Here is a 24,831-nt window from a genome sequence, read left to right on the forward strand (position 1 = left end):
GTAATGCGTATGATGTGTTGTGAATGATTTTGTAACAGACAAAAAGTGCTCAGATTTCCTTGCCTGTTTATGGTGATTGTATAGACTCATTATAATATAAGTTTGGTAAGTAAAGTAAGAAAATATATGGCTCATATAAATTATCCATCGACATATAAAATTGTAAGTTGGTTTTGAAAATGAGGAATACATTGTACCAGTATTTGCACTGATTGCATATTCATTTCAGTATATATATATATATATATAGATATAATATATATATATAATATTGAGGATATGTCTTGATTACTTAAGGTAATCAAGTCTTAGGTATTCTCTCATAAGTTGTTGAGAAAATACATAATTGATACATAACTTGTACTTGAGTTGGTATTTTATTTTATCTCTTTAAAGCATGTGTTTGATTTATCAATAGAAAGAACCAAAAACAAGGCATTGGTTTTTCCATAACCTTAAGCCTACTTACTCTTTGGCTCAAAAATTGATACTAAATTGGGCTTACAAATGAATTTCCCAAAACTAGTATATTATCCTAATGATCATTCATATTTAAAGGAACCATACCAGTAAGTGGGAGACAGCAACATTATGTACTGTGAGTTTCTTGTATGCAATATGTGGTTGGCATAGTTATTTCAACAACTCTGGAAGTCTGTCTTCAATTGTTATGTTTATGTATTACACATTTAAAAACAATTTTGATTTCAGACATATACCTGGCATATATTGATAGCTTAATTTTTATCATATATTTACTCATATTTCATCTTTTCTTTACTACCAGGCATTAATTGGCCATTTTGTTTGACAAATTAAAATGATTTCTCAGATTCTACCTTTAATAATCACTATAGTGGTATCTAAAGTTCACAGTATATTTTAATGAGTGTGAATTCATTTCACATATTAAAATATCATTCCAGATACTAACATGCATCTTATATTTTACCATCTTACTATAGAATAAGATTTGTACATTCAGCATATGTAGATCATGCTTATTACATGACTAATTTCATGTGCTATTTTCAAGATATATCTTAAATTTCATTCTTTATTTCTAAGAAAGTTCAGCTGATAAGCATATCCATCTGGGGCATGACTTCTTACAATTTTTGTTCCAGGCATCTTCTTTAGTTCCCAAGATTATCAGGGTCTGTGCTTACAATGACCAGCTGTTTATATTCAATCTATTTTTCTACGATAGCTTTCCTGGCATTAATCATAGTGTTATAAATACCTTTGTTGAATAAACAAAAAATATCCCAGAGCAAGAATGGAGGAAGGAAAGAATGAAAGATATGTCAATATGGTGGATCAGGGGATGGACCCAGGCAGAAAAGCAGCTGGAAGGTATGAACCAATAATTCAGGACAGCATTTTCAGAACAGAGATAGAAAGCAAAACAAGATGTTACATTTTTCTGAAATATTCTGAAAAGCAGGCAAATTTAGGAAGCTTCAAAGCTGTGGCCTGGTAATCTGTTGAACTATGGGCAGGGATTATGTGAAGGACAAATACAGAATCAGCTGGAAATTACATGCCAGGAATAAGATTTAGTAGACCCTTGTTTGTTAGGCAAACTAGAATAATCTTGGTATATTTCCATTATTTTTCTCCTGATGAACAAAATGACCTAAATTGATGTTTTAGATATACCCAAAAGCCTTAGTAGATATCTTTATAGCTTTTATAAGACACAACAGTCACTTCAGTATTTGTACTTCACTAATAAAATTAGTAATTTGAAATTACAACCTTAACTCACATGAAACTAAATGCCTCACAAATGAAAGATCTTATTTTTTGTTGATATACTAATAGTCCCTGGTATAATACCTAATATAAGTTTATAATTAATTGATATATATATATAGATAGATAGATAGATAGATAGATAGATAGAGATATAGATATAGATATAGATATAGATATAGATATAGATATAGATAGATCATTGGCCTCTAATAATAAAGATGCAAATAATTTCTCTCAGGAAGATTTGGCAAGAAAATATGTACCTTTCTTCATGTATGAACAGAGAGTAACTGATGGACTGGGGGTAAGTGGGGATGAGATCTGAAGTGATTATGCCAGGGGACAGAGGATAAGAGTGCAGGTAGAGATATCTGGAATTGTGTGTACTTGGGAAGTGGTGTGGAAACCTAGTATCTATGAGGGTGACCCTACTGAGGACTCCTAGCAATGGAGGACACAGAATCTTCACTGGCCATTTCTATTACCTGTCAAATTTTCCGTTATTGTGTCTGGGTTGCATTCCGATGAATTGCTAACAGATGTTTAGGGTCCTATAGCCATCCATTAATAACACAGGTTGATGCTAGAATAGAGGATCACTCTGCTATAGCTGAAAGCAGGGGCCCATTGCAAGGACAACATTCACACAGATCATTGAACTTAGCAAAGTCATGCTGGTGCCTGCATGGATCCTTTACCACTAATTTCTAGTTTCTTTGTCTCTGGAAGGTACCCTGAGGCTATGGAAAGAGAAACCTGTACACCAACCCAGCCACAAAACTCTAAACCTTCAATCTATTCTGATGCAAGTTGTGCTGTGGAAATGATGGAGCAGAGTTTATGGGAGTAGCCCACCAATGTCTGGTTTAACTTGAAGTGCACTCCAGGAGAGGGAGCCTGTGCCTTGTACTGCCTGGATAGCCAGGAATCAGAGACTGGATAGAACAGAGACCTAGGGTAGAACAAAACATACCTTGCCAAAAAGCAAAAACAAAAACCAAAGAAATGATTCCTAATAATATTCTGTTATACTCAGGTCGGTTACTTGCCTAGTCATCATCACACACGCTGCCTCTGGCTTCAGATGGAAGCAGGTGCAAGAGGCTCACAGCTAGACATAATGCTTAAGAGAGTTTAAATATGAGGTCTCCATAGGGTCTCCCCCTTGGAGCTCCAGTAACCCAGGAGAGGCAGGAGAAAGACTGTAGGAATCAGAGGGGATGGAGGACACCAGTAGAGCACGTGATCACTGAATCAACTAGGCATGGCCTCATTGAGCCTGATGCAGCAAGCAAATGGCCTACATGGGTCTACACCATGTCCTCTGTGTATATGTTATGGCTGTTATCTTGGTGCTTTTGTGGGTACAGGTGTGTCTCTGACTCTTCCCTGTTCTTAGGACTCTTTTCTCCTGTTGAGTTGCCTTATTCAGCCTCTATAGTAGGGCTTTTGCCTTTACTTATTTTATCTTTTTTTGTCCTGTTTCATTGTTGTCTTTTGGAGCCCTGCTGTTTTCCAAAGGGAAAAGTCTGGTGAGAGGATCTGGGGAGGAGATGAGGTACAGGGGGGTAGGGGGTGAGGAGTAGGAGTTGGAGGGATAGACTCTGTGGTTGGGATGTATTTTATGAGAGAAGAATGTATGCAAAATTCACAAAAAAGTAAAGCATTACCCTGAATGTAAAATTAAAAAAACATGGTAATGTTATAAGGAAAAATATAAAACCCGAATAACACAAAATTATGGTGAAATTAGATTACTGTAAGAGTTCGTTTTATATAGTGTTCATGTGAAAGCCTGAATTTCTTCATATAGGAATGTATCTATCCAGTATAGCTGCTGAAATTTACAGAATATTGGAAAGAATCCTAGGCACCATCAATAAAATCCCAAATGTTTATCAACTCAAACTTGATATTCATTGGCATGGCTTCAGTTTCTTTGTTAAATGTTGCAGCCTCAGACATATGGAACATAAATATTGGATGTTCTTGTTGGGAAGGTTCCGTGATTTGTAAAATACATTAATAAAATAAAAGACTATTAAAAGCATGCAATAGTTATGTACAACTTGTCATACATTGAAGGGAAACCAAAAACAACAATATTTCCAATGTGTCAGACCAATCATAGTAGATTATATGTTGAACCCACAGATTGTTGATTTGCTCAGAATATCAACCATTGTGAAAATAACCTGTGGCTTACAGATTTGGCATCTGGACTATAAAACAAAGTACTACAGTGCCATCTCCTGGATAGCAAAATTATCTAAAACTGGAGGTGAGATTTAATGTAAAGTCTTCATTTAATTAGTTCATATTAACTCAAACAATGAGGGGAAGAGAAGAGAAGGATAGCATTTAGGGTTCCAATTTATGGAAAATAGTAATTATGTTCGGCATACACAAACAAACTGTTCAATATCCAACTCTTACAGCATCATTTTTTTTATTTCGTAGATTATATCTAAAGGCACCATTAATTATTTCATTATCATTTTTCAAAATATGCTGCCTTAAAAAAATTAACCATCTCAGATCCTGTAGTTGATTTCCTATTTAAATTCAGTTAAGAACATTTTTTTCAGGAGGTCCTATCTCGTCATTCTAATCCTATGACAATTGTAAAACTTAATGCAGAATAGATATTAAAAATGTCTTAAGTACACACTGAGCATTTTTCATTTTATTTAGAATATTTTTATAACTCCATGTAGATTCCAAACCAAAGTTTTCTTTTATTCAAGCAGAAGCCACAAAACTTTCAAATTTACTTTGTGATTTTGAACTCTTGAGTGCTCTATGATCAATATTTAATCCAGTTCATCTAAAATTTTCATCAGTGATATCTTTATTCAAAAATGCTATTTATTGCTTTTTCCAATATGTTACATGCTATTTCTGTATGTGCTAATTCTTTATATTTAAATAAATATTTCATATATTATGTTTTAGCATATCAACCCACATATCCAGCATTTGTGTAAAGATTACCCTTGGATTTCACTCTCAGTTTTATGATGTTCATTATGTTCCACATACATTTGATATTATATGATACTGTTCTTACATTTGATATTATATTGTATAGGAATACATTTATAGCCGGGCATTGGTGGCGCATGCCTTTACTCCTAGCACTCGGGAGGCAGAGGCAGGTGGATCTCTGTGAGTTTGAGACCAGCCTGGTCTACAAGAGCTAGTTCCAAGGCAGCCTCCAAAAGCCACAGAGAAATCCTGTCTCAAAAAAACAAAAAATGAGTACATCTATGGGAAGATGTATACTAAACTTGTGAAAACAAGCATGAAGTTTCTTATTGACATTTTACCAAGTTCATAGTTGAATCTAGAGAAAACTAAAATGAATTTACAATGTGCAATAAACAACACACTTGTCTGCAGTATGAATAACCCAGAAAATAACTATAAATGCCCAAAGCATCTTGATAGCAGGATTGAATTTGAACATGTTCATGTGTTAAAATTCATCTAAAGAACCACTGAATAAGGAGGCAGGCATTTTTTTTTCAAATCTTCAATTGTATCAAGTCCACTGAAAAAATCATCTATGAACAATGTATACAGATTCATTTAGAGCAGAAAGTTCTATGTGTTTTTATGGCTGTGTATATGTTTTTAAACACTAGCAAAATGTTGGTTGGCCAAACTATTCATCCCTACACTTTCTATCTGTTCTTTACCACTTGACAATCTTCTCATAGAAATTTCTTTTATGCAGGTGTATTCTTATCCAAATGAATTGAGATATGCCTCCCTTGTTTGACAGGCTTATTCATGAAATTAATGATTTCAGCAATTATCTACAAGTGTTTGGTTACCAACTAAATGCTTCTTTTATAATATTCTAAATTTATTCACTGTTTATGGAAATTTGCATTGCTTTTCTATTTGGATGCCCAAGATAGATGTTGTAAATTTATAGTATATATAACGCATAAAGGGACTTAGTGGAGCCCATTCTGTATGGAGAAATACAGTGCTCAGCCCAGACACAGGGGGGTGGGATGGTGGAGAGGTGCCTTGGCCCTGCCTCAACAAGATGATAGGACAGAGTTAGTAGACTTCCTATGGGAGGCCTTAACCTGTACAAGGAGCAGATGGAGGTAGGGGAGTGAGGGGAGCGGGAGGAGAGGAGAGAGAACTGTGATTGGAATGTAAAAAATAAATTAATAAAAGAATTTTAAAAATTAATAGTGATTAGCTTTGTGAAGGTATATGCTTTCATTTTCCTTAGATAAAGGCAAAAGACTGGTGGATGGACAGTAACATAGATGATCAATATAAAAGCTATCAATACTAGAAAAAAAAAACATTTCCACCATCAGCCTTTATTTGTGCTTTGCAGCTGATTACTGTAAATGATATAGTGTAATGTTGAGTATAATTTGTATTTGAACAATTTTCTTTACTTTATATAAGCACTACAAAAACAACAAAGAACACAATTTTTCTAATTTTCTGTTTTCAAAGAAAATTATCTGTTCATCTAAAATGTTTAATATGGATGTGTGTCATAACTGAATGACTAAAATTATTATCTATATGTTACCCATGTTCAGCTGATACATACAAATATGAAAAAATATATATGTATTAATTAGGTAACATGATCTCTTGATTGGTATTAAGGTTGTGTAACCTTTAAGTCACACTGAACATGCATACCTCCTAAAAATTTAGATTTTAATATAGAGGAGTTTTCATTGTCTTATTTGTCTCTATCTCTTTTTATTCATGTTATGTTCTTAATTTCTAATTTCACTATATTTAAGAGCTTTAAAACATTATTTTATTAGGAGACTATATTGCTTTTGAAGGAGTGGAAATGCCAAAAGTGAAGTTAACTTGCTTTTGAATATTCTATTTATACCTAATAAATGAGGTCACTGAGTATATCCACATGAGTGGAGAATTAAACTTTAACAGAAATACAAATGTTAAAATAAAGTACTTATAAAAATTTATAGACCTAGTTTGAAATAACTTGTATAGAACATATTGAATCCTCAAGAAAAAAAGGAATGAAATTAAAAGATAAGTCCTTGTCTAGTGTAAATTCGACAAAGAATTTCAATGCTGCTTGTTTCTATTGTCGAAGATCATATAATCACCAACAAGAGACTACAGGAAAGAAAAAAAGAATGAATTCAAATGTGATTTTATTAATGTAAAATACCTTCAGAAAAGTCAATATTCTAATTGAAAATGTTTTGGGTGATGACCAACCTTGGTAGTCAGAAATATTTATAGTTGTAGTAGACAAGCCAAATAACGCAACTAATAAAATTGGGACTTGCATTCTTCCCCAAACATAGGGAATGGGAATTATCCACCCACTTTTGAAAGCTCATCCCTTACAGTCAAGGGGGAAATCACTCTGTAAAGCCAACATTTGAATGTACTGATGAATTAGATTACCAAAACTTTAAACACACATTTACTTTGCAGAATTTTGTTTTCCTTTGGCTTTCAAATGGAGTTAAAAAAGATTGTCATTTGAACCTATGAAAGAGCAGTGTTTGTGGAAAAGATAACAAGTTCTGGCAAGGATGTGGACATGGAGAAAGGGAAACTGTGTGCTATTATCACTTGTGTAAATTAAAAGACATTATGGAAAATAGAATAGGGGTCCCTGCAAAAAATACAATTTTACCTTGTGATCAGAAAATTCTACTACTGGACATATATTGAAAATTGTAACTGATATTTCGAAAGGACATCTTTTCTCCCATATCATCACAACACTGTCCATAACATCCAAGAAACAGAAATACCTGTGCCACTTCTGGTGCTCCAAAACTGCAATCCTAGCTCCTTGGGAGGTCAAAGCAAAATGATGAAAATTAAAGTCCTGTCTGTACTGCAGATTGCATTGAAGGCAAGCATGGTGAATTTATTACAACAAAAGTAAGACGACAAAAAGGGCTTGAATGGAGTTCAGCAGTAGAGTTCCTGCATAGCATAATAGGAACCTCAGTACATTTACAGTTCTGTAAACAAGCCATCCTCAAAACAACCAAAAAAAGTACCATTGAATACCTTTAAGTGGAGGCCAAGAGGAGAATTATAGAGTAAGAGTCTATCTCTTATAAAATAAACATGTTTATAATCTTCTTTTAAACTGGGAATGTTTTAGTAGAGGTATCTTGAATTTCCACAAGCAGTATTTATGCAAGTATCTCATCATGGTGTTTTCTATAATATAGTAAAGGTGTTTTAAATGAAAAAAAAAATGTAACATGCCTCTTACTGTTATTTCAACCATTGCTCATTTTACTATTTTATTATGCTTGTCTATTAGTTCTCTTATGTTTATTACAATTATATATTTGCTTTTTACAATCTTAGTCTAAACTTTTCTGCAATGCTGTTTTCACAAGTATATTCTTAATGATTCATATAATGTTATATACATCAAATAATATTCTTTTAAAATTTGATTACATTTCTTGTGTGTTTTTTTATTACAGAAATCAGGTACTTTATGTTTTAGATTCTAAACTTTAGAATGTAGTTTACTGTGAACCAAGTAAATATTTGTTCACATTGTTTTTGGTTAATCTATATTTCACTTGCTTAGATAATCCCGTTTAATAGGTAGGAATATTTTCTCAAGCCTAAGCAATGACATTTGTTTTAAAAGAAAAGCCCATTTCTTCCATTGTGTTTACCAGAATGTATCATCTTCAGTTTTTTGTTCACTTACACACACACAATTCTGATTAAATTATTAACACACACACACACACACACACACACACACACACACACACACACACACAGTACCTATCTCCAACTCTGCACTACTTTATTACATAGAGTGTTCAGTATTTCCTTACATTTGCTTAGCAAAATGCTTTATTTTTTTATTTTTTAATAACTTCACATATCTGTTAAAACCAGTTTCTTCACATTGTTCCTCTTCTATTTGGTATAAATTCATAGGTCTTAAGTTCTATAAATAATCATTTTTGTGGGAGCCCATATCATCTCTTCTGGAGGCATAATAACCTAAAGTAATACAGAATTCCCATGTGTTGGGATTTCATGTAAGAAATAGTATTCCTCTCCCTCTCCTGAAGAGAACATTCTAAATCAATAGGCTTTCTGTTTGAGGGATCGGGCATGTTTTGAAATGCTGAAATGAGTCATGTTCGAGACTACAGCAATGACTGCAGCCTCATTTTTAAAATATATATTAACTATTGGGTTAACACATATTGAAAATTAATATTTGTGATAATAAAATAAGGTATTATAAAAGAAGTTTCTAATACAGGAAAATACTGTGGATGAAAGAAAAACTCTGTATGTACTGCAAGAGTCTTAACAGCAGCCAAGATTAATAGTCTCCCATACATCTTTAAAGGGTTGACCTTGCTGAGGTCTGGAGGGCAGACCAAGAAAACTCAAGGGCTTGAGCTCAACTCCCAAGGTTAAAGACTTCCGTCCCTCCAGTGTAGGAGGTGATAACTGGATTGCCCGTTAATCACATTTCATTTTGTCTTTTAGAAAAATTCTGCAGAGATGAGCTATAAAAATAAACACAAATGGAATTTATGACAGTTTTTAGGAGGTGCCTTGGGCCAACTTTGGAATCAATGAATTTGTTTCTGACTTTAATGTTTAGAATGACTCCTTCATAGACCTTGGAGTAAACAGCTTATCCAATGTTATTCTTTGGGAACATACAATAAGTGGGATTTTCTTCATCAAAACAAAGCATTTATGATTAGACATTAAAGTTATTGATTCTTCTTGCAAAGTTGTTATAAATCCTGAGATAGTTTGAAAGTGTGTAGGTCATAGAGGATTTACATCTGGAAATAGCATGTATCTATCTCCCTGTTGGAGCCTAGTGTCTAGAAATAACCCTTAGCATGTCAGCAGGAAATGATGGAGGCTCCCTGATACACCAAAGGCATAGCAAGTGCCAGCAGTTTAGAAGCACAAAGGAGAAAAAGAACAAATGTCTAAATACATTTTCGTTTGACAGAAGACTTTCAAAAACGACTATATGTTAAATTAAAAGAAATAGAAGAGGGATTTTAGAGGAATTGAGTAAAATTAACATATATTTATACATCAAATTGCCAATATTGCTTGCATTTACACACACACACACACACACACATGATGACATATGTATATGTGGCCATCATCTTCCTCCACACACTTTCCTGTAAGGATGCACTATTTTAAAATTCTAAGTCATCTAAACATCAGATATGGGAGTTTTTTTTTGTTGAGTGAATTTACTTGCTTCAATAAATTACTAAATAAATAATTGATAAGAATATATCAAAGATATTCCCTATATATTTGATGAAATTGTTAATCTAACACATTATAATAAAAGGATTCTGGTGCAAATAAATTACATTTATGTTTTTCTCTTTAATTTAATAAATGTGTTTATGTTCTCTTTATTTCCACCACTGTTCTTCCTATGCATTGAAAGTTTCATGGTTTTCCTGAAAGAGATTTCACATGCCAGTCAACACAACTGGCTAAGCAGACACTAGCTAAAGCTCAAAATATTTAGCTTTCAAATGCATTTTAAATATTTACTTACTTCAGAAGTTAAAACAATTCATAAACTCATTTCAGTATTGAAATGGTAAGACAAATGATGACTTTTCACTGGGTGAAACAAAATCTTTATGTAGTAGTTGGAGGTCATAAAAGTAAAATGAAAATTTGAACTCTTTCTTTTGGAAACAAATTTCTGTCAGTAGCAGGCCCCACCATTCTCTGACAGTATATTAAGCTATTTTGTGAAACTATTCATCTTTTACATAATTTTAACTTTTATCTATATTAAAGGTTTATTAACTACTAGTGTGTGTGTGTGTGTGTGTGTGTGTGTGTGTGTGTGTGTGTATCAAATGGTAGTTAATGGAGGAAATACATTAATATAGAAGGGGACCTAATTTTCTTTTCCTAAAAATTGGTAGAAGCAGATGTAAGAAAATATATTTAATTTTTGTCTTCGCAGACTTTGACTTGGTAAATGGGTAGATGCTGCAGGGGAGTAAATTTTAGACCATCAAGAGATCTCTGCAAAGAAGAGCAAAGGATTGGAGAAACTTGTTATTTATTCATAGTAAAGACAATAAAGGAGACTTAAGACATCCTGTAAGTATTTACTAAAGACCAAAACTTCCAGGGGTCATAATCACTAGCTCATTTCCAGGCACATGTGACCCAAATTTTACAAATTCTCTGACTGTGTTGACAAATGCCTCTAATCCTAAGATTGGGAAGGATGACAGTTACCATAAGTTCAAGGTCAGCCTGGACTACATAAGGAGATCCTATCTTAAAACTGCCCCTAAATGCAATAGGTAAAAATAAATTTCATACTGGAAATATGTCAACTGTATAAGGAAATATTAAGATCATTTGATAAAGCTATACAATTTTATAAATTTAAAAATATTAACAAGATTATGGAGGGGAGTTTTTTGCCTTCTATTACACAAATAGTATTACTTTTCTATCATACAAAGTGTGGCAGGTCCAACAAAACAATTAGGAACTTCACAATATCTTTATGTAGTTATTTAGTTTCTCTAGGAATATTTTAAAAATGAAATTGAAAGGATCATTCTACTAATTAGGGATATAAATTATATATATATATATATATATATATATGGGCTTATTTTATAGCATCATTTATAAGAAACATATAAATGAAGTTTACATTTTTATACTTTACAAAAAATGACTATTAAATTAAATCACCAATGGCCATGTAATGTTTGCTTGTTTCAAACACCTTGATGGTTTGTTTATACAATACTTTAATGAAGCAAAACTATATATGAGTGTATGAGGCTTTTTTATTTATTTTTATTTTTAACATTTTGTTTATTCTTTGTGTCTTTCAAATCATGCTTCCCAATCTCACTCATCTGCCATCCTCACAGAATAAAACAAAATAAAATTTAAAAGAAAAAAGGGGGGAAAGGGAGAAAGGGAAATTTTCATTATAGAAGCTGCAGTGAGTCACCCAGTAAACCCTTTTATCCATAAATTTTTACATGCAGGCATTCATCACAAAGAATCATTGGTCTGGTTCTGAAGGCAGCCATAACAACTGAACACATGCTTGGCTGACCTTGTCTTAGTCACTAAGGTCATATGCCTGCCACTTTTGGCAGCCATAACAGCTGAACATGTGCTTGTCTGACCTTGCCTTAGTCACTAAGAGGTTAGATGCCTGCCTCGTGGCAAGGAACCAATCAGAAGTTAGCCGGTGGTGCTATGCTTTACGGCTCTGGGTGTGCTTTACAGACAAGCACACAGCAATGAAGCACAGAGCATAGCAACCACCCTGGGAGGGCCTATGGGCCATAACAACCAGTTGACCAATCAACACAGGGCAAGCCCTCCAAGCCTGGAGCCACACCAATCCTGAGCCTGTGCGTACCCCTAGACACTACCCTTACGCTGCCCTATAAGATCTCTATGCAGACAGTTCTTTTCTAGCCATCCGCCATGGTGGGTGGATGAAAGACCTGAGCTAATATGGGGTTAGCTCATTAAACAACAATAAAGCCTCGTGCAGTTTGCATCAAGCTTTCGAATCCGTCTGGTGATTGGGGTGACTGAAGTCCTGGGCTGGGACACCGGAGCCCTGACCTTTCGGAGGGTCTTACAGTTCAAAGACCCTCTTCTCTGCTGTACCTTGATGCTGGGCCTTCACTGGAATCTCCCTGGACACCCTGTTGCTGCTCTGTGTCCTAGAGATCCTGCAGCCCTGGGTCCCCAGCCCCGACCTCACCCCCACCCTCATCTCCTTCTCCAGCAGATCACCCAGATGGGGTGATATAACCCTGGTTCTGGACCTGGGTAGTTGCAGGGTTCTTCAGCCTCCCAGTTCTCCCCTGTCTTAACTACCAGGATGAGCTCTCCTTCCTTTTGCTGGCTAGTTCATCCCTTGCGGTGGTGAGCAAGGGGCAGGATCAATTCTCCTTGTTAGACCCCCAGAAAACTCAGGCCTCCAGGGTCTTAGCCCAGGACCAAGGCCACCCCAATCACCAGGCGGATTCGAAAAATTTTGCAAACAGCATGAGGCTTTATTGTTGTTTAACAAGCTAACTCCATGTTAGCTGGGGTCTTTCATCCACCTGCCATGGTGGATGGCTAGCAAAGACAGTTCAAATCCGCTGCAGAGAGATCTTGTAGGGCAGCATAAGGGGAACATACAGGCTCAGGATTGGTGTGTGTCCAGGCTTGGAGGGTTTGCCCTGTGTTGATTGGCCAATTGGTTGTTATGGCCCATAGGCCCTCCCAGGGGGGTTGCTATGCTCTATGCTTCATTGCTGTGCACTTATCCCTAAAGCATACCCAGAGCCATAAAGCATAGCACCACCAGCTAACTTCTGATTGGTTCCTTGCCACGAGGCAGGCATCTGACCTCTTAGTGACCAAGGCCAGGTCATGGCGAGCACATGTTACTACCTTCATATTTTCAGCTTTTGTTCTCCCAAACCTACACCTTCAGGGCCACCTGTACTGTGTTGGCCAGGGTCAACTCTACTGTGCTTCCCAGGTCAGGGGGAAAGTCCATTCTCCAGAATGATGCAGCTGGTGAGGGGCTGGGTCAGGTCCCCCACCTGCTGCAGGTGTTGAGGAGTGAGGGAAGAAGGACATCTTTCTCTAACCAACTGACAGGGTCCATTGAAACGGTTCTGCTTCATCTTGACTTAAGGTCAGAGAGTTTTTGCCTGCCCCTTTTCTTCTAAGGTGAAACAACAGGATGTCTGGTGTCACCAGCGCCAGCACCAGTGACAGAAGAACTAGACCAGGTGAGAGTCTGCAGATTAAGAAGTGAATGCCATTGGTTTATTGCAGCCAGCAGTTTATATACAACCATAACAAGAGGAAATGGAAAAGTACCACCTGCTAGCAGAACATTCCCATGCCCTATCGTAAGCAAGGAAATCACAACCCCTGCCCAAGGCCAACGAAGCAGGAAGGGGATGGGGGCAAGGCACAATGTTTCAAAACAGGAAGTAACAAAAGGTCAGCACAGGCCTAAAGGTCAGGTCTGTACCCAACAGTAAGGATTCACAACAGGATGTTGATGCTAGTGGGGGGAGGCCAGGAAAACTGGAGGTACCTGTGGCTATACTGGAAAATGATTCACAGAGACCCCATGGGGGCTGGATCCCAACAGTCTGATCTAAGGTGAATGCAACCGGATGCTTGGCATAGGATGTCATCACTGCATTTCCTGCCTGAACAATAGAATACTTCACTCGGGAGATAGTTACTTTGTTCTTTCACTGGACATCCTGTCTAAACAATAGAATACTTAATCCAGGAGATATCTACTTGATGTTTTCAGTATTGAGAAGGTAATTATGCTTCCTCATTTTCTGGATCTTGGTAAAGAAGTGTGTTGCTTTCTCCCCCTCTTTTGATGGAAGCATAAAAAGACTATGCACAATAAACATGGGCAGTTCAGCCCTCCTACTCTATCTGTGTCTCTGTCTTTCTTTTAGTATCTTTTATTTTGCTGCTTGTCATTTTTTTTTGAGATAATTTTTTTTAATGTTTTGGTTGTTTTCACTTTGCACTGCTTGTTGATAATGATTATTACCCTTCACTCATTCATTACCTAATTCCTCCCATACCTTATTTACAACAGCTTTGGAGTGTCAATCATGTTTCTAAATTGTGTTTGATGTGGAGGATACAATGTAACATTGTAAAACTTTTCCAGGACTCTTATATAGTTTCTAAATAAAAGTAACTAAATATATCTTCCTCCATTTTTGAATTTAAATTAGAAACAAGATTGTTTCATATGTCATACCCAGTTCCCTCACCCTATTCTCCTCCCCTGCCCCCCACTAACATCCTACTTATCCCATACCATCCCATATCTCCTCAGGGAGAGTGAGGTCTTTCATGGGGGATCTTCAGATTCTGTCATATCCTTTGGGATAGGGCCCAGATCCTACCCAGTGTGTCTAGGCTGAGGGAGTATCCCTCTGTGAAATGGGCTTCCAAAGTGTTATCCTTGCCTGCCATTTCTTTTTTTTCTTTTTTGTTTTGTTTTTTGTTTTAATATTTTTAATTCTTTGATAGTTCCATACATTATTTTTTTATTATTTCAAATTATGAACAAGCTTGTTTCACATATCAATCCCTTCTCTCTCTCCTTCCCTTACCCCCCACCCCATCCACCCTCCTCTCCCCAGGAAGGGTAGGGTCCTCAACAGGGAATCCCCAAAGTCCACCATATCATCCTGAGTAGGGCCTAGGCCCTTCTGCTTGTGTCCAGGCCAAGAGTGCATCCCTTCAGGTGGGATGGGCTCTCAACATCCCATCTTGCACCAGGGAAAAATACCAATCCACTACCAGGGGTCCCCTAGAGTGCCTCCTAATTGACATCCATGTTCAAGGGTCTGTATCAGTCCTGTACAGGCCTCCCAGATAGCAGTCTGGGGTCCATGTGCTCCCCCTTGTTCAGGCCAGCTGTTTCTGTGGGTTTCACGAGCCTGGTACCAACCCCTTTGATCTTCATTCCTCCGTACCTGAAACTAAGTTTCAGAGTTCAGATCAGTGTATATCTGTGGATGTCTGCCTCTGCTTCCATCAGCCACTGGATTAGGGCTCTAGGATGGCATAAAAAGTAGTCATCAATCTCATTTTAGGGGAAGGGCATTTAGGTTATCCTCTCCACCATTGCCTGGATTGTCAGTTCATGTCATCCTTGTAGGCCTCTGGAAATCTCCCTAGTGTCAGATTTCTCCTCGGACCTATAATGGCTCCCTCTAATATGGTATCTCTCATCCTGCTCTCTCTTCTCTATTCTTCCCCCAACTCAATATTTCTGCTCCTCCATTTCCTCTCCTCTACTCCTCTTCTCTTGCTCTTATTGTGGCAGCACCCTCTCCCCTACCCTCATGCTCCCAATTAGCTCAGGAGTTCCTTCCCCTTCCCATTCCTGAGGACCAGGAATTTTTCCCTTAGAGACCTTCATGTTTCCTAGTTTCTTTGGTGAAGAGGATCGTAGGCTGGTAATCCTTTGCTCTATCTCTAAAATTCATATATGAGTGAGTACATACCATGTTTGTCTTTTTGTGACTGGGTTACCTCACTCAGGATGGTTTCTTCTAGTTCCATCCATTTGCCTGTGAATTTCGCAATTCCATTGCTTTTTTCTGCTGAGTAGTACTCCATTGTATAAATGTACCATATTTTTCTATCCATTCTTCATTTGAGGGGATCTAGGTTGCTTCCAGGTTCTGGCTATCACAAACAATGCTGCTATGAACATGGTTGAACATATGTCCTTGTTGTATGAGCATGCATTATTTGGGTATATGCCCAAGGGAGGAATGGCTGGATCTTGAGGTAGACTGATTCCCATTTTCTGAGCAACAGCCATACTGATTTCCAGAGTGGTCTTACAAGTTCACACTCCCACCAGCAATGGAGGAGTGATCCACTCCATCATAGATTGTCATTGGTGTTTTTGATTTTAGCCATTCTGACAGGTGTGAGGTGGTATCTCAGAGTTGTTTTGAGTTGCATTTCTCTGATGGCCAAGGATTTTGAGCACTTTCTTAAGTGTCTTTCTGCCATTTTAGATTCCTCTGTTGAGAATTCTCTATGTAGTTCTGCACCCTAATTTCTAATTTCTTAATCGACATGCTTCCCTCCAAACATAGACCTGATGAATAAAACATGGATACCCAACTGTTGTAGTCTCCATGTTGATGGAGACTACAACTGACACTCACCTATGGCCAAGGAGAAGAGTACCACCTCCTCTCCCATCCTCAGTGCCAGTTTGCCTGTGCCTTGGCAAACACACTCAGTTATGCTGCCAAGATGAGGTGTGGGGCCCACTTTCCTGAGTGCTTCATGCAGTGAGGGGTGAGGCCAACTCTGTATAGCCCTATCATCTGAGCCTTCATCAGGGTCACACCAAAATCATTCCTCTTGGCAACAAGCCCAGACTCAGATATCTGGCTATGGCCTTCTTCACCTCCCTTGCCTCTTCAAGTCTTCCTCTCTCATGTGCACATGGCTCATTCTGCCTCATTCTCTCTCATATTGCTATCCCGTACTCACTCTCAATTGAGTCCTAACTCTTCTAGCCACTTAATGTGGTAGGGTGTTAGGGTCATGTTGCTGTGCCTCTACCCTGGATTAGATTACCCAGGTGGCTCCTAGTTGAATACTGTCCTCAGCAGCTGCATGGCATGTTACAGAGCTGTTGCCATCTCCTATCCCTGGGCTAGAGTTCCTGGGTGGCTCCTGCTTGAGTCCTGCCCCTGCCTGCTTCATGGAACTGCAGGGAGCTATTCAACTAGAAATATTTTTAAGAAAAAATGCAATAAACCTGATGAGTTTGATTTATTTAGGATTAAATTATTGACTTAAACATTTGAGTGGCTTTTAAAACTAATATTGATATTCATTTATTTATCATAATGCAATCTTTGAGTGCTTAGGTTAAGTAATTTTTACAAAATATAAAATACATACTCTGTATATTAGGTAAAATACAAACTCTAATATAGCTCTAAATTATTGATTATTAAACAAATACAATAACATTATATTTTTATAGAGAATCATTATATAAACACCTAGAATAAATAGTTTTAAAAAATGTTATTATTGTAAAAAACGCATGAGGCTGGGTGTTAGTGGTTCACGCCTTTAATCCCAGCACTCGGGAAGTATAGGCAGGCGGATCTCTGTGAGTTCAAGGCTAGTCTGGTCTCCAGAGAGAGTGTCAGGATAGGCTCAAAAGCTACACACAGAAACCCTGTCTCGAAAAAAGAAAGAAAGAAAGAAAAAAAAAAAAACGCATGCGAACCGTTAAATGAGGAAATACTTATTTGGCTCTTGGCATTAGAGGTGTCAAACCATTGTGGCATTAAGGGAATGACAGAAGATAGGGACTCCTTCAATTAAAGCCAATGAGCACAAAGAGATTGGATTTCAACTTTGTACCCTTTATTTCATTCACATTTTCAGTCTATTTTTTGGAAACATTTGCATTCATGGCAGGTCTTCCTGCTTAGTTAATCCTCACTCACAGATACACACAGAGATGTACTTTACTATGTGGAACAGTTTGACATGTATCAGGCACAATTCCTGGACTAGGTGTATTATATTATTATATTTCATAATCCTCTGTGGAAAACACTGTTACTGTTTATCAGTTGTTTGACTGAGGGAATATTCAGTAATGTTAAGTAATAATATTTATAATCTCATTAGTGTCTAAATTTTAATATTATACTTATTATGATTTCTTGCATATCTGTTTTTCAAAATAATATTACAAAATATCAATGGGCAAATGTTAGTTCTTCTAGAAGTTTTCTTTTTGAAAAATAAAGTATCCTTGTGTAATGTTTATTTTGCCCAATTAATGATGCAACTGGTTGTATCTGAATGTAGCACCTACATCATAACAATTCCATAAACTGCCCTCTTAAAATTCCATCTCAGAATAGGAATCGTAAGATTTGTATCTGCAATTTGATTTACAGAGGCAAGAACACATTTAATTAGGAATAAAATCAATTATAAGAAAACAACAACAGGATGAAGTCCCTCATCATGATCAAGCTTTTAAAAATACATGTTTGGAGTCAAAAGAGACAAGGAAAAGAGAATACTTAAAAACCTAGAGCGGCTTCAATAATATTTGGTTATATTCCTGGAATTTGGTGACTGTTTGGAAGTACTGATTCTACTCTGGCACATGTGTCCTTGTTCATGTGACAAATTTTGTAAATCTGTCTTTAGTTCACACTTTGCCTTGCTTCCCAGGTACTCATTCTCTTATGTCCTGCTCTGTGGCATTTCATAATTTCTGTGACCCAATTGTGATTGTCTACTGAAATTTTGTCTCAAACATGATATATAAGGAAGGAAAAGACAAGGAAGGAAGCCACAATACAAGTCTTCAAAGCAACTGGCTCTGTGATATCTCAGGAGTGTCAGTTGTATTACTTATCTTCCTTGATCTTCTCATCCAACATTTTAACCATGTCTCTCTGCCTTTTACCATATACATATGGTACAAATGTCCATGATAAACAAATTCACATTCATCTATTCATGAAGATGATACAACTGATTCATCACAATTGATTTATCTTACTTGCCCAACACTCCACTACAGAGACCATTTACTGGTATAATGATTTTCCAGGTTTTGAAATTAAATTTTCAGTCTTGATGCCAAAAACATTAAACCATAAGATGAGTCCATGCTACCCATGGAGAGACCAGTCCCACAGAAATGAAGACTACAATGAACAGATAACATTACAGAAGGCTATACATTTAGGGTCACTGTCTTAGTTACAGTTTCTATTTTTATGAAAAGATGCTATTACTACTGCAATTCTTATAAAAGAAAATATTTAATTGAGCATAATATGAACTGAGCATAAATAAATACATTTCAACCTGAAATCATTTAATTAAAGATTGACATTCTTATTACTATTTGGAAAAATATTGGATCAACATTATTTTTATTCTGTTTTCATCTTTTCCCTTTTAAACATCTCTTCATACTGTTGGTAATCTGAATATTGTTCATTATTTTCTGGTGGCCCTTACCTTAGAATAAATGGTGCATAGTGATTGTGGTTATTTGAATAGGAAAAGCCCCCATAGTCTCATGTGTTTGAATGCTTGACCAATAAGTTGTGGCTAAATTAGGCGGTATGGTCGGTCTTGTTGGAGTAAGTGTATCCTTGCTGGAGGAAGTATGTCGCTGTTGGGGTGGGCAGATACTTTATGAAACTACAAGCCAACCTCAATTAAATGTTTTCTTTTATAAGAATTTCAGTAGTAATAGCATCTTTTCATAAAAATAGAAACTGTAACTAAGACAGTGACCCTAAATGTATAGCCTGTAATGTTATCTGTTCATTGTAGTCTTCATTTCTGTGGGACTCGTCTCTCCACTGGTAGCATGTACTCATCTTATGGTTTAATGAATTTACCCAAATTATTTAGAAGACTACTATAGAGTTAATAAGATACATAGAATAACATTAGAAACTAATGAGATACATTAAACATGTCAGTCATGCTTTTTTGACTTATTCTCATATATAAGATGGAAAAAGTCACAGATGAGCCAATGAATTGTGATATGCAGAGCTTAATCCTTTCTTCTTCAAAAGGTAGAAACAAAATTAAAATATATAAGAGTTATGCTTTCATTTGTCAACATGGATTTCCACTGAGAAATAGAAAGCTAACCCCCAGGTGGTAATAGACCTTGGAGTTGAAATAATGATGAAGTAAGTTAAGTGATGATATTCTTGTAGAACTTTACACAACAGAGACATTAGAGGGAGATGATTTAAAGACAACAAGAAGCAGATGGACCTGTGCATATGAGAGAGACTACACGGCCTCATGTAATTGTGATAGATAAACACAAAACCTGAGGGATGCTCAGGTTTGGGAGAGCCAAGGGCTCCTCATTCTCTTGGGTTCTCCTTTACTACTTCTCATAAAATTGCCTTGTACTCTCTGGAGTAAAACTTTCTTTTCTGTGCAATCATAAGAACTTTAACTGTGAGTGCAATAAAGACAATAACCCCTGGGTACCATTATCTTGTATTGCATCTTGCTTCTATAATACTCAGATCTAGCATAGTACCTGCTGCCTTGTAATGGTTGACAGCATCATCTCTCCCAACAGACATTTTTAAACACTACAACAGCAGGTGGGATCTATTCTCACTAGTATTTTTATTTTATTGTCAGTGCCTAGAGCCAAAAGCAAAACAAAAAAAAATCTTTCAGGGATAAAGAAAAAAGATTCCTTGAAAAAGGTAGATCTCATTTTGGTTTCCTTTATAAACCTGCCAGCCAAAGAACAAACCAAGATTACTATCATAAATATTGGTTGAATCAGACCAGTTATGTTTATGCAGGGTGATCACTGTGAATTTAAGAACTGTGTGGTATACATGATGAGCCCCTATGCTACAAAAGCCAAAACAAAACAAAAAATGGGAAAACAAAGATGAGGATGCTTAGAAGACATACAGTGAAAAAGAAACACACTCACATATACAAAAAGGCTTAGTTTGCTATTCTGTCTGTTGGCTCTGGTATTTCCAGAATGAAACAAAATGATTTATTTTTTAATAAAAGAAATCTGGGCATTAGCTGCATGTACACAAATTTCTTTCCTCAACACCTCTACTACTTCTGTAGTTCCAAAGGACCAAGTCCACTCTCATTATAAAACAGCATAATAGAACATATGTAACAGAATCTTCAAATGGCTAATAACTAAGCTGAGAACTCCACTTTTTAGCAAAAGAAGAAATTGCCTAACTCTACAGCTAATTTGAAACTAAGAATGATTAGGATCTGTAGGAGTTGTTGAGACAAAATTCTTGACAAAAGCAATTTTAAGAAAGAAAGGTCTTATCTGTCACACAGTTTGAATAGATAGTGTATCACCATAGAGGAAGACAAGAGCTTGAAGCATCTGGTCACAGGGGCAGAGACATGAATGCTATTAATCAGTCAGGAGTTTCATTTTACACAGTGTGTGGCATCCATGGGCATACGAAAGATGTGTTTTTCTACCTCAAACAGTCAAATCTAAAATTTCCTCACAGATGTCACCAGAGACTTGCTACCATGATGACTATAAATCCCATCACATTGACATATTACCATCACTGGGTCCATATGTATTGAGTAATTCTGGACCCAGGACATCCACTTCAGATAGTCCCTTCTTTGGTTTCTATGGGAAATATAACAGCAGCATCTTATGGTCTGAAAATACGTTGGGTTTCATGGCTTAAGTTGTCATTACTCTGTAGAATTTACATCATCTTTTACAAAGTTTCTGACTTAATTTTTTTCACCCAGGCATATAACATCTGCATTACTTACTTTTGACATCCCAAGAAGGTCTCCATAAATATGTATTTTCTTTTGAATTTATGACACAACCACACTGAGTGCATCCTTGACATCATGTCACTTTCTTAGTCACACATTGGCATTATAATGTTATTTACTACAAAGTCGCATTGACAGCATCTTGGGAACACTGTGACAGCATTTTAGTTGCGATAAAAGTGAATATTGAAAGAGTTTTTGGACAAAAATCATTTGAAGGGGAAAGAAACCTACCAAATAGAACCTAGCTATAATTATCAGAGTTTTTCCACTGAGTTTAATGACTAGAACATTATACAGAAGTTTTAGTTCAGTAGTTGAAAAACTCTAAATTGTGTTCCTAAAAAATCCACAGAAAGAGTTTTGGATGAAGCAGTTTAGAAAATAGACTCTAGAACAATTTCAATGAAAAGCATTTGTATTGTTTATCTTTAGAAAGTTCATCAAATTATTGTGTGTTCAATGTACACTCAACATTCAAATAGACATTTTGAAAGTGTACATGTAAAACATATTTTAGCATAAGTAGCATAGACTAACTCCAAAATAATCTGTTTTGAACCAGAAATCTATTTAAGCACAATGATTATTAGGATTGACTATCAGTATTATGTCTTTTAACTATTTGTAATTTCCCTTACATGATTAGAAATGTGATTCTAGCATATAATGACAGGTGAATAAAAAGAAAAAAGAAAAAAATATTATATGGTTAGACAGCATCAATTTAGTGCCAAAAGTAGTTTATCAAGTATTTTACTTACATGATTTCATTTAATCATGATAGAATCCTATGGATTATGCATAATAATTGCTTATTGTCTACTTATAAAATTAGACTCCAAAAGGTTAGTCATTTTTCTGAAGACACAGAATTGTAATTAATAGACTTTAAGGATGAGTATGTGTGGCTCTAGTGAGTATGTTAAAATGCTTTCTGAAAGGTGAGTACAGACAATGGAGAAATGCCTCAGCAGTTAAGAAGGCTCTATCATGAGGAAAAAGGATCTGACCCCAGTACCCACACTGAGCATCTAACAAATGCCTGTAGCCTCGACCCCAGGGGATCTGACCCCTCTTCTGGCTTCCACAATCACTTCATGTACACATGTATAGACACATAGAGAGTCATTCATACACATGCATAATAACAATAAAGGTAAATCTTATTTTTGAGAACCAAAAGTGTTGTAAGAGAGGCAGAAGTATGTACATGGATGCTGAGTAGTTTTGCATAAAAATACCTCTTTCCAAGTCAAGAAGTGTTTTCCATTTTTATTGAGAATGCAGGTGAGAGTGTCTATATGGGATCATCATGGGATTGTGTTTGAATGAGATTTCTGATTACAATAAGTTAGTATCATTCACTGGGATGATCTAGGGGAACACAAAAATAGTGTTTTCAATGAATTCATTGGAGGAAAGCCATTTTCAACACCATAGTGTGTGCATGTGTGTGTGTGTGTGTGTGTGTGTGTGTGTGTGTGTGTGTGTGTATGTGTGTGTGTGTGTTGTGATGGTATGAAGATTTGTGTGTTTATGTGTGTGTATGTGTGTGAGTTTTTACATTTCTGTTCGTGTGTGGTATGTGTGTGCATATCTGTGTGTTTGTATGTGTATATCTGTGTGTTTGTGTGTGTGTGTGTGTGGTTTTGAATAACATTCAGAATGAAGAAAAGGAGGTGGACCAGCTACTGTTTTAATCCAGACATTCTATCTCCCTGTGTCTTTAGCATCTCTATTTTTGTAGGTCCTCAGTACATAAAGGCAATATCCCAGAAGTCAAAGCCTTTTGGAAAGTCTGACTCAGAATCAAATCAATTCAGTTTGTGTCCACATGTACCTGGAATATTAAATATGATGTAGCTTTATTAGCCAAGTTTCATTCTTCAACACACTCCAAAGTACTATAGTCTCACAGAAATATGTTTCCATGTCTTATTTTTTATTATGAACTTTGTCATCTTTATTATTGTTTGTACCTATTGCAAAAGCCCTTACATCAATTTAGAAATTAAATAATATATTAATAATCTGTACTCAGTCGGCTGTCTTGAAAACAAAACCAAAATATTCATTAATACAATTAAGAATTTGCACTGTCAATCATTATTATTACAGATTTCTAAGTAGTATTCAAATTTGTACCACAAGTGAAGACACTATAGTGTTTACATACAAATTAAATTAATTCAAGATATAAAATAGGACATGAGCTCCTCAGACCTTGCTATCATAGATTTTTTTTTGTATTATAGAAGCCCATAAATGTGGATAGTGAAGTGTGCAGAAAGAGCCATAAGCTAGAAGGTTAGTAATGTCCATCACAAAGTTTCCTATTCTGTGGCATTATCTGGCCTCAGAATGCTAAATAAAAACCCTTAATATAAATTGATAAAAATAATTTATATTAAGAACATATATTAAGAACATGTCAGTTGCTTTTTTTTTAATTTTTTATTTTTAAATTTGACACAGCTTCTTGTACATGTCAATCCCAGCTCTCTCTTCCTTCCCTCCTCCCATGCCCCCCCAAACAACCCCCATCCCATCCCCTTTCTGTTCCCCAGGGAGGGTGAGCCCTTCCATGGGGGATTTTCAAAGTCTGTCATATCATTTGGAGCAGGGCCTATATCCTCCCCTGTGTATCTAGTCTGGGAGAGTATCCCTATTTGTGGATTGGGCTCCCAAAGTCCATTCCAGTACTAGAGATAAATACTGATCTACTACCAGAAACCCCATAGATTAACCAGACGTCCAAACTGACATCCTCATTCAGGAGTTCTGAAACAGTCCTATTATGGTTTTCCAGCTATCACTCTGGGTCCATGAGCTCCCCCTTGTCCAGGTCAGCTGTTTCTGTGGTTTTCTCCAGCCTGGCCTTGACCCTTTTGCTCATCACTCCTCCCTCTCTGCAACTGGATTCCAGAGTTCAGCTCAGTGTTTAGCTGGGGATGTTTACTTCTGCTTCCATCAGCTACTGGATGAAGGCTCTAAGATGACATATAGGGTAGTCATCAATCCCATTATGAAAGAAATGCTTTTAAGAACATATGATTTTCTACATTCAGTTATTCCACAAAGATAAATTTCTTCACT

General features: G+C 36.4%; 1 long non-coding RNA gene across 3 annotated transcripts in view; it reads left to right on the forward strand.

Annotated features, from left to right (window-relative positions):
* Window positions 1-245: 245 nt before the first annotated feature.
* LOC107980208 overlaps window positions 246-24,831 on the forward strand; it is a 76,083-nt gene continuing 51,497 nt past the window's right edge. For 2 of the 3 annotated variants that reach the window (XR_003479987.2, XR_003479986.2), the window contains exon 1: window positions 246-10,920. This is a non-coding gene — a long non-coding RNA (uncharacterized LOC107980208). Of the gene's footprint in view, window positions 10,921-13,539; window positions 14,277-24,831 lie in introns of those variants that run through there. The other variant, XR_003479988.2, reaches the window with a different exon arrangement.

This window comes from Cricetulus griseus (genome assembly GCF_003668045.3).
Source record: "Cricetulus griseus strain 17A/GY chromosome 1 unlocalized genomic scaffold, alternate assembly CriGri-PICRH-1.0 chr1_0, whole genome shotgun sequence".
In the NCBI taxonomy this organism is placed as follows: Eukaryota; Metazoa; Chordata; class Mammalia; order Rodentia; family Cricetidae; genus Cricetulus; species Cricetulus griseus.